The sequence below is a fragment of the Pteropus vampyrus genome, unplaced genomic scaffold (assembly GCF_000151845.1).
Source record: "Pteropus vampyrus isolate Shadow unplaced genomic scaffold, Pvam_2.0 Scaffold126, whole genome shotgun sequence".
NCBI lineage: Eukaryota > Metazoa > Chordata > Mammalia > Chiroptera > Pteropodidae > Pteropus > Pteropus vampyrus.
The window spans coordinates 64,177-74,689 of record NW_011888907.1 but is presented as its reverse complement, the minus strand read 5'-3'; positions in this window follow the sequence as shown (position 1 = coordinate 74,689).

The following is a 10,513-nucleotide window of genomic DNA, read 5'->3' as shown; positions in this document are numbered from 1 at the left end:
GTTGGGGCCCAGTAACAGCCTGTGATTCTGGGGCCACCTTGACCCTCATGCCCACTCTACCTTCTGCCCCTCCCCAACCTGAAGGGCTGCTGCCAATGCCAGGGATGCCTCCACTCTGCCAGTTACCCTGCACTTGAACTTGCCCTATCCGCTCACCCCTGGGCCCTGTGTGGTCCCTTACTAGTCCTTCTCCACTCCAGGAGCCCTCTGATCCATTTCTCAAAAACAAAAACAAAAACAAAAACAAAAAACTGGGCAGCACCCCTAACCCTAATCCTCCCTCTTTCTTGCCCCCAGCCCACCCAGTTTTGTTCCTCTTCCCAGCCATACCTGGCCAAGAACCACGAGTCTTGCTGCAGGAATTCCTTCTAGGGAAGCAGAGATCCCCAGTCAGCCAGCTATCCCTTCCTTGCAAAGGAGTAGCTGATTGAGGGAGCTTTTTTTTTTTTTAGGAAGGGACCAGGCCTAGACTAAGATTTCTTGAAACTTGAGGGTATCCCTGCCAGGCTGCACTATGTCAGACAGGGGCCGAGGCTGAGGGATGGGCAGCCATGGGCGTCGGCAAAGGGAGAGAACAGTACAGCCCTCGCACAAATGCCAGTCTGGCTGAGAGGGGCCATGTGAAGTGACTGTTTAAGGATCCAGCTGACCATGTTTACAGTCAACCTGGCTCTAAGTTATAATAGTTTCGTGTCTTCTCCTTGTGCCCTCTCACCTCGAGTGTGTATGTTCTCATCTCCAGCTCTTAAGACCTATTGGTCCTTCTGTTGGAGATCGATAAATATATATTTCTTTATTTGTATATAATATATTCCATCAACTGAGTTAGAAGCTCAGGCCTTGAGGCATGAAAACATTTCCACATTCTTGTCTCCCCATGGGGCAAGGATTGTTTTGGGTGTGGGCTGCAGCAGGGCTGTGAGGCAAGTCTCAGCTGGTCCCTTCCTGTTTCTCTGCTTTCTGTCTGCCTCGCAATGAAGCTCCTGTCGACCCTCCCTGAAGGCAGAATAAGACATCTTGTAATAACATCACACAGTCAGAATTTCAAAACCGGGAGAGATCATCCCGTAGAACGCCCTGAGCCCCCTGGATTCCTGCATGAGGAAACTGAAACGCAAAGATAAAGTCTGGCACAGGGGCCATCTCCCCGGGCCTGACACGGCCACGAATTCCCTGTGTGACTTTACAAGGCCGTTTTCTGCTCTGGGCCTCAGTTTTCTCATTTGTAAGATAAAGAAGGTTGTTACTATATGAATTAAGAACAATGAGTTAATGCTCTAAAATCAGGGCATGAGGTTGGAAGGAGCTCAGGCTGTGCCACCTACTCTGAGAGGCTCGACGCGAGCTGCCAGATTAGAAGCCTTGCCCTGTGACCGGATTAGAAGCCTTGCCCTGTGACCGCCCGCTTTGTGACTCTGGCAAGTCACATCACTTCTTGAAGTTTCAATGTCCTCATCCACCAAGTGGGGATAGTAATAGTACCTATCTCTTCATAAGATTGTTTGGAAGTTTAAATAGTACATATAGTCTGATCATGGACATGTAATAAACAATAATAATATAATATTTATAATAATAAATAATATAATAAATAATTATAATAATAGTATTATAAATATTATATTATTATTGTTTATTATATTATTATTGTAATAATAATAATTATTATTATTATCATTAAGCCTAAGGTCCTTGATGACTGGGATGGCATCATTATCATTTTATAATCCTCACGATCTCTAGCACAGTGTCTGGCACAAGTAGGAGCTTAATTAATGGGCATGTGACAAATGGAAGAAAACATAAATGGATGAAGGAGCAAATGAGTCCCATTTTTTCCCAGAGACTCAGAATGAGCAATGTGACTTGGGTTGCATGGGCAGGTCAGGTGCCTATAGCCTGGCAGGGATGTTAGTGGCCCACACCGCCTCCGCCTGCCACACGGCCACTGCCCAGGCCCAGGAGGCTGAGTGCAGTCAGGAATCTGACAACCTGACAGTTCTTGGCCAGGGGTGACTAGAAAGAGGAACGAAATTGGACTGACACCTCCACGCACCATGGCGCGGGTCCTGAGCCCTGTATGTGTAAAATGGAGGCTGGAGTGATGTAAGCTCAGGTCTGCTGGAGCCACTCTGCCAGCCCATGGCTTCCCTGTGGGCTGCAGAGATGGCAGCGCATGTGTCTCCTCTTGGGGCTGCCTCCACTGTTCAGGCTCCCACACAGCCCCAGGGGGCGGGGCTTCTCCAAGAAGGAAGAAGAGGGTAGGTTGGGAGAAGGGTAGGGTGACCAGGAACTTCCCAGAGCATGTGGTAAGCCCTGGACTACCAGACTAAGTTGAGACATGTGTTCAGTGGCTTTTGAGATGCCTTGGACTGCGTTTCCAAGAGGCTGCATAGCAGCAACCTGCCTGCCGCCCCTGCCGCTCTGCCCGGGGACCTGTGCCACACAGCCTGTCGAATGGGCTGACTTGTTCCATGGGAAATTTCCAGCTCTGATCACCAACTCCTTTACCCTCTGTGTCCTCATATCAGCGCCCCCTCCCCACTGTGGTCTGGTCTGTCCCCATCTCAGTTCTGTCTTGCACTAGGGGTCCATAAGCGGGGAAAGACCATGCCCTACAGAGCAACGCTTTGGCTGGGACAAGGGGCCTTAGACCCTCGGCACAGCCCAGCCTCCCTCTCAGCCATGACCCTGGGAGGGGCTGAAATTTCCCTGGGTAGCTAGCTGGCTGCTTACTCTGCTGGTTGGAGCCTGAAAGAGGGCTTTCGGGTCAGAGAAGTCCAGAGAAAATGAGTTGTCCTGTTGGTCCCTCACCACTGTCACCACCTCAGGAAACTTCTGGCCAGCATTCCCTGACAGACTGCCCATCCAGGGTTAAATAATGCCCATTAGAGTCCCTAGCATCTTGACTATCTGCCCACCTGCCATCCTCCTCTCTTTGACCAAGCCAGAGCCAGGAGTCTATATTATTATAGAAATTTCTGCCCAAGGGAAGAGATGAGGGAAGGGAGAAGAATAGAGAAGACAAAGAAAAGGGAGAAGGAGAGATAAGAAGGGTAGGAGGAGACAAGAAAGGGGCCTGTAAAGCTGGACAGGGCAGCTCCCTGACCAGTCCCAGACTTTGTGAGGAACACGTAGCTCTGGGGAGCTGGGGGCATTTTTCTCCTCTGCTTATAAAAAGTCAGCGCCGGAGGCTCCTCAGGTATCAGCCAGGTCAAACTCCTGATTTTACCGAGGACCCCAAAGGGACAGGAATCCAGTTGCGGACTCCACTCCAGCACCTTTTATACCATTCTCCCATTCTCTTTCTTGTACTGTCAGAGTCCCAGTACCAAGAAGGCTCCAGGGCTGGGGTAAAGGATACAGGAATGGGTCTGGCCTGGAACCGGGCAAGGGGAACTCACCCCACACAATCGTTTGACCTCAAACTCATCTCTGGTTATTGACACAAAGCAATGCCCAAGGGGGCGGGAGGGGTCCAAGTTCAGGCTAAGCTGACCTTGGCGAGAACACTGAGCCCTCTAAAGATTTCCTAAACAAACCCTGTCCACTCAGTGGGGCTGCCTGAATTAAACCAGGTTCACTGCAACTTGATTCGTTTTTAAGATGCCTCATTCTGTGCCATGCATTCCTCTACCTGGAGGCAGTCAACAGTAATCTGCACTCACAGGGGACCACTTCTGAGGGTCAACAAAAACCTTTCCCATTCCTTACCTCGATTATTATCCCTGTGAGCTCTAGTGGAACCAGCTACCGAGGGAGAAAGTAGGTCAGAAGAGAGGAGACTGGGGGCTTCTGGACACATACCTCCCCTGCCGCCTCTCCCAGCCTCCTCCCTGCCCACTCTAGGGCACCTCAGCCACATGGAAACCCGTGGGGAACAGTTGGGGCTTTTTATAATCTCTATTTGTTAACAGTTCAGGCTATTTTTTTTCCATGCTGCAAGAGATGCCAATTCTTCATGAAAAAGTTGTGAAAAAACACAAATCTATTTTGGGGTGCTCAGCCTCCTCAGAGCTTCTCCCTCGCAGCTCTGCAGGGCTCCAGGAATGGGCCTGCTCTCTCTCAGGTCTGCAGCTTGCTTGAAATAAAGGATCTAAGGCCTGGGCGCACTGCTTAGGGGGTACACTTTTCCTCCCCTCTTGTAACTTTTCTACCTATAAAACAGGGAAAAAGTAACACCATCTAGCTTCTTTCTGCTGTCGGCTCGCCTGGTGGTGGTTTCTGGTGCCTGTCTGAAAAAATTAACATCACAGGAGACTAGGGGTGGACCATGCATTCCTCCCCAACCACCCCCCCAACACACACACACTGTACCCCCTCACCCCCAACCCCCACATTAGAGGTGGTACTTGCAGCTCTTTAAAGACGTAAACCAACAAGTGCTCACGTTTGGGGTTTGTTTGTTTGTTTTTCCTGAATGAAGAGCTTCTTCAAAGGGGCAGTATATGCAGTATATGGAGGTGTCAGCCAGCTGTGGCTTCCAGGATGCAGAACCATGGTAGAGGAGCTCCTGTGAGCGGGCAGAGGGGTTTGCATGCTCAGCCCTCTGCCAGAAGGGGCTGCCTGGACCAGACTGGGAGTGGAGTCTTCAGTTCTTGCCTTGAGCAGCGCTGCCAGCCCACAGCAGAATTCTCACTGGCGTTCCTGTCACTGCCTCACCCGGTTTGTCCATTTCCTCAGGAGATCCACTGGGCACCGGGGCTGAAGCAGGCAAAAGATTTTCCAACCCTGGTTAGACTGTCAGAATTCCACCCCACCCTGAGCCTCGCCCAGGCCCTCTGTGCTGTCTGCTCTCCATAGGCGGCCCAGGAGGCATAGGCACAAATGGGAGTTGGGGGCCCCTTTACACAGGGGTGCTAAGCATAAGTCTATGAAGGGGAGCAGGCAGAAGTGGAGGAAGAGTTAGAGGGATCACACAGCCTCTAATTTCAGCCCTGGGAGGGGCCATGAGATCATTTAGCCACTCCTTGTTTTGGGGTAAGTAATATTGTTATCTGTAATGCAAGACCAGAGAGGTTAAGTTCCTTGCCCAAAGCCACACAGCGTTTCTGGAGGAGGGGAGACTAGGACTGAGGCTGTTGCCCACATTCCTGCCCATGCTGGGCTTGGAGGCCTCCTCTTCCCTTGACTTTCTCCTGTTTTGTCACCAACCTTCTCCTTGGGTGTTGTCACAGAGATGGCCTTCCATTATCTCTTAAAGACCCAGTGCCATCTGCTTCCATAGGTGTCTGGCTGGCCTCTCCAAGCCTGTCCTTGATCATTCCCTAGCTCTCTTGAAATTCTAAAATTTTCTTTGGCTAGCTAAACTGGTCCTAAGATTGTGACTGACCATTTAAGGAAACTGAAAGTGGGGATAATTGCAAGAATTCGATTTTTTCTCTGCCTCTTACCATGTGTCTAACCTCCCCCCTCACCCCCCCCAAAAAAATACTTCCTCCCCCATTCCCAGCCTTGGTAGCCATCAGCTGATATTTTGCTAAGTCCCAATTTGGATCAAGAGCAGCTCCAATGAAAAGGATTGCCAATAAAATCAGGCCTGCTATGCCAGGAAACCATGTTTGATGTCAATGCTGGCATGAACCTTTGAGGTCACCTGACCTTGTTACATGAGAAAACTGAGGCCTAGAGAGGAGAAGGAATTACCTAATATCAGACAGCTACACGAGGACAGAGTCCAGGCCTCCCCACGGACAGCGGACTGCTCTTTCCAAATGACCAAGCCAGCTCAGATGTGCAGATGCCCACAGCATAGAATGGGCCGTGACCCCAGTGCTTGCCCTTTGAGTAGCCCGTTGACTCCCTAGGGTGACCTCTGTCTCACCCCCCAGGCAGGATGTCTCAGTGCATTGGGCCTGCACAGCAGGAGCCATGTACTTATTCTGAGTAAGACCTCTGTTCGGGCTGACTGACCTGGTGGTGTCTCTTTGGGTAACTCACAGTGTGCTCATTCCTTCTTCCACTGTCCTCCCCTGCCCCACCCCATTCTCTTCAGTCCAGCCCAACTAGGAGCCTAGAGGGAGTACAGAGCAATGACAACCTGAACAAAAAGCTGGTACAGCCTGTGGAAGACCTCTCTAGACAGCATGTGAGTAGCCATTGAGTGGTGTCAGCTCCCTCCCCATCAAGTTCCCCATCCCGTACATTCATTCGTCCATCAAGCATTTATTGAGTACCTATTGAATGCTTTTTGCCAGACCAGCATGAAGGATACTCTTTTGAATAAGCATAGTTTCTTCTCTAAAGAGTTCTCAGTACTGCGAGGGAGAGAGAGAGACCCAGTGATAGAGCAGTGTGACTAGTATTAATAGGGGTATACAGAAAAAAGGCAGGGAACCCAGACTTTGTAGGGAGTATTCATGGAAGGCTTCCTGGAAGAAGTGACATCTAGGCTAAGACTTGAAAGATGAGTAAGCATCATCCAAGTGCAAGGGATGAGAAGAAGAAGAGAGTTCAGGCTGAGGTCACTACTAGAGCAAAGGCCCGGGAAGGTCCCATCTCCTTGTGGAGACCTGGCAGTGCCCCTGAGTCCTGGACACAGAGGCTGAGAGACTTCAGACTTTCCAGACTTGGCTCTTTCCTCCTGCCAGGGCTCTGGATGTTGAGATGCCTCAGCTTTTGCTCTCAGCTGGTTCTGAACTTTGCCCCAAGCACAGGGAGGTAATGCCACGTGCCCCAGACAGCACAGTGGGGAAGGGGAGGAACTCACATCACAGGGCCTGTGGAGTGGGCTTCACAGAGGCTCAGTTCCAGGAAAGGGGTGGAGAGAAAGGAGGTTAGGAGCCTGCAAATAGTTGAAGGGCTGGAACTGCCTGTGAAGCAAATGGAACAGGCAGGTTGGAGGAGGGCACTGTGAGCTTGGGCTGGCACTGGGGAAGGACCTGCAGAGCCACATGGAGAGAAGGGCCTGGTGGCAGTGGCCGAGAGATTGGTGTGTGGGTACCTTCCTGAGAACCAGGATGGAGAGTTCTTTCCCCAGACTAGTCCTCCTGGTCACAGGGTTCAGGAAAACAACAACCATGTGACAACCTTGACGAGGGTGGGTATAGGGATAGATGGAAGGATTGCCTTTTGGTGACAATTTCAAGGCGTTTATATCACTGGGAAGTAGCAGTCACAAGAGAATTTTGGTGAGGAAAGAGATGTTAGGGGAGGTGGGAGGCTGGAATGGAATCTGCCTCCAAGATGCAAGAAGCCTTTCAGGGTGCAGCCAGGCATTGCCCCCCGACCCCTACCCCCCCGCACCCTTGGGGTGAGTAAGCCAGGCTATGGCAGGGCATTGCCCAGGCCCACCAGTGGAAGGACAGCATGGGAGCTCAACTAGCCAGGGAGAGAATCGACAGCTGATTCTGAAGCACCACAAAACAATGGGCAAGGGGGCTGGTGTATGCGTGTGCGTGTGTGTGTGTGTGTACCCCCTCACCCCCAACCCCCACATTAGAGGTGGTACTTGCAGCTCTTTAAAGACGTAAACCAACAAGTGCTCACGTTTGGGGTTTGTTTGTTTGTTTTTCCTGAATGAAGAGCTTCTTCAAAGGGGCAGTATATGCAGTATATGGAGGTGTCAGCCAGCTGTGGCTTCCAGGATGCAGAACCATGGTAGAGGAGCTCCTGTGAGCGGGCAGAGGGGTTTGCATGCTCAGCCCTCTGCCAGAAGGGGCTGCCTGGACCAGACTGGGAGTGGAGTCTTCAGTTCTTGCCTTGAGCAGCGCTGCCAGCCCACAGCAGAATTCTCACTGGCGTTCCTGTCACTGCCTCACCCGGTTTGTCCATTTCCTCAGGAGATCCACTGGGCACCGGGGCCGAAGCAGGCAAAAGATTTTCCAACCCTGGTTAGACTATCAGAATTCCACCCCACCCTGAGCCTCGCCCAGGCCCTCTGTGCTGTCTGCTCTCCATAGGCGGCCCAGGAGGCATAGGCACAAATGGGAGTTGGGGGCCCCTTTACACAGGGGTGCTAAGCATAAGTCTATGAAGGGGAGCAGGCAGAAGTGGAGGAAGAGTTAGAGGGATCACACAGCCTCTAATTTCAGCCCTGGGAGGGGCCATGAGATCATTTAGCCACTCCTTGTTTTGGGGTAAGTAATATTGTTATCTGTAATGCAAGACCAGAGAGGTTAAGTTCCTTGCCCAAAGCCACACAGCGTTTCTGGAGGAGGGGAGACTAGGACTGAGGCTGTTGCCCACATTCCTGCCCATGCTGGGCTTGGAGGCCTCCTCTTCCCTTGACTTTCTCCTGTTTTGTCACCAACCTTCTCCTTGGGTGTTGTCACAGAGATGGCCTTCCATTATCTCTTAAAGACCCAGTGCCATCTGCTTCCATAGGTGTCTGGCTGGCCTCTCCAAGCCTGTCCTTGATCATTCCCTAGCTCTCTTGAAATTCTAAAATTTTCTTTGGCTAGCTAAACTGGTCCTAAGATTGTGACTGACCATTTAAGGAAACTGAAAGTGGGGATAATTGCAAGAATTCGATTTTTTCTCTGCCTCTTACCATGTGTCTAACCTCCCCCCTCACCCCCCCCAAAAAAATACTTCCTCCCCCATTCCCAGCCTTGGTAGCCATCAGCTGATATTTTGCTAAGTCCCAATTTGGATCAAGAGCAGCTCCAATGAAAAGGATTGCCAATAAAATCAGGCCTGCTATGCCAGGAAACCATGTTTGATGTCAATGCTGGCATGAACCTTTGAGGTCACCTGACCTTGTTACATGAGAAAACTGAGGCCTAGAGAGGAGAAGGAATTACCTAATATCAGACAGCTACACGAGGACAGAGTCCAGGCCTCCCCACGGACAGCGGACTGCTCTTTCCAAATGACCAAGCCAGCTCAGATGTGCAGATGCCCACAGCATAGAATGGGCCGTGACCCCAGTGCTTGCCCTTTGAGTAGCCCGTTGACTCCCTAGGGTGACCTCTGTCTCACCCCCCAGGCAGGATGTCTCAGTGCATTGGGCCTGCACAGCAGGAGCCATGTACTTATTCTGAGTAAGACCTCTGTTCGGGCTGACTGACCTGGTGGTGTCTCTTTGGGTAACTCACAGTGTGCTCATTCCTTCTTCCACTGTCCTCCCCTGCCCCACCCCATTCTCTTCAGTCCAGCCCAACTAGGAGCCTAGAGGGAGTACAGAGCAATGACAACCTGAACAAAAAGCTGGTACAGCCTGTGGAAGACCTCTCTAGACAGCATGTGAGTAGCCATTGAGTGGTGTCAGCTCCCTCCCCATCAAGTTCCCCATCCCGTACATTCATTCGTCCATCAAGCATTTATTGAGTACCTATTGAATGCTTTTTGCCAGACCAGCATGAAGGATACTCTTTTGAATAAGCATAGTTTCTTCTCTAAAGAGTTCTCAGTACTGCGAGGGAGAGAGAGAGACCCAGTGATAGAGCAGTGTGACTAGTATTAATAGGAGTATACAGAGAAAAGGCAGGGAACCCAGACTTTGTAGGGAGTATTCATGGAAGGCTTCCTGGAAGAAGTGACATCTTGGCTAAGACTTGAAAGATGACTAAGCATCATCCAAGTGCAAGGGATGAGAAGAAGAAGAGAGTTCAGGCTGAGGTCACTACTAGAGCAAAGGCCCAGGAAGGTCCCATCTCCTTGTGGAGACCTGGCAGTGCCCCTGAGTCCTGGACACAGAGGCTGAGAGACTTCAGACTTTCCAGACTTGGCTCTTTCCTCCTGCCAGGGCTCTGGATGTTGAGATGCCTCAGCTTTTGCTCTCAGCTGGTTCTGAACTTTGCCCCAAGCACAGGGAGGTAATGCCACGTGCCCCAGACAGCACAGTGGGGAAGGGGAGGAACTCACATCACAGGGCCTGTGGAGTGGGCTTCACAGAGGCTCAGTTCCAGGAAAGGGGTGGAGAGAAAGGAGGTTAGGAGCCTGCAAATAGTTGAAGGGCTGGAACTGCCTGTGAAGCAAATGGAACAGGCAGGTTGGAGGAGGGCACTGTGAGCTTGGGCTGGCACTGGGGAAGGACCTGCAGAGCCACATGGAGAGAAGGGCTTGGTGGCAGTGGTCGAGAGATTGGTGTGTGGGTACCTTCCTGAGAACCAGGATGGAGAGTTCTTTCCCCAGACTAGTCCTCCTGGTCACAGGGTTCAGGAAAACAGCAACCATGTGACAATCTTGACGAGGGTGGTTATAGGGATAGATGGAAGGATTGCCTTTTGGTGACAATTTCAAGGCGTTTATATCACTGGGAAGTAGCAGTCACAAGAGAATTTTGGTGAGGAAAGAGATGTTAGGGGAGGTGGGAGGCTGGAATGGAATCTGCCTCCGAGATGCCAGAAGCCTTTCAGGGTGCAGCCAGGCATTGACCCCCGACCCCTACCCCCCCCCCACCCTTGGGGTGAGTAAGCCAGGCTATGGCAGGGCATTGCCCAGGCCCACCAGTGGAAGGACAGCATGGGAGCTCAACTAGCCAGGGAGAGAATCGACAGCTGATTCTGAAGCACCACAAAACAATGGGCAAGGGGGCTGGTGTATGCGTGTGCGTGTGTGTGTGTGTGTG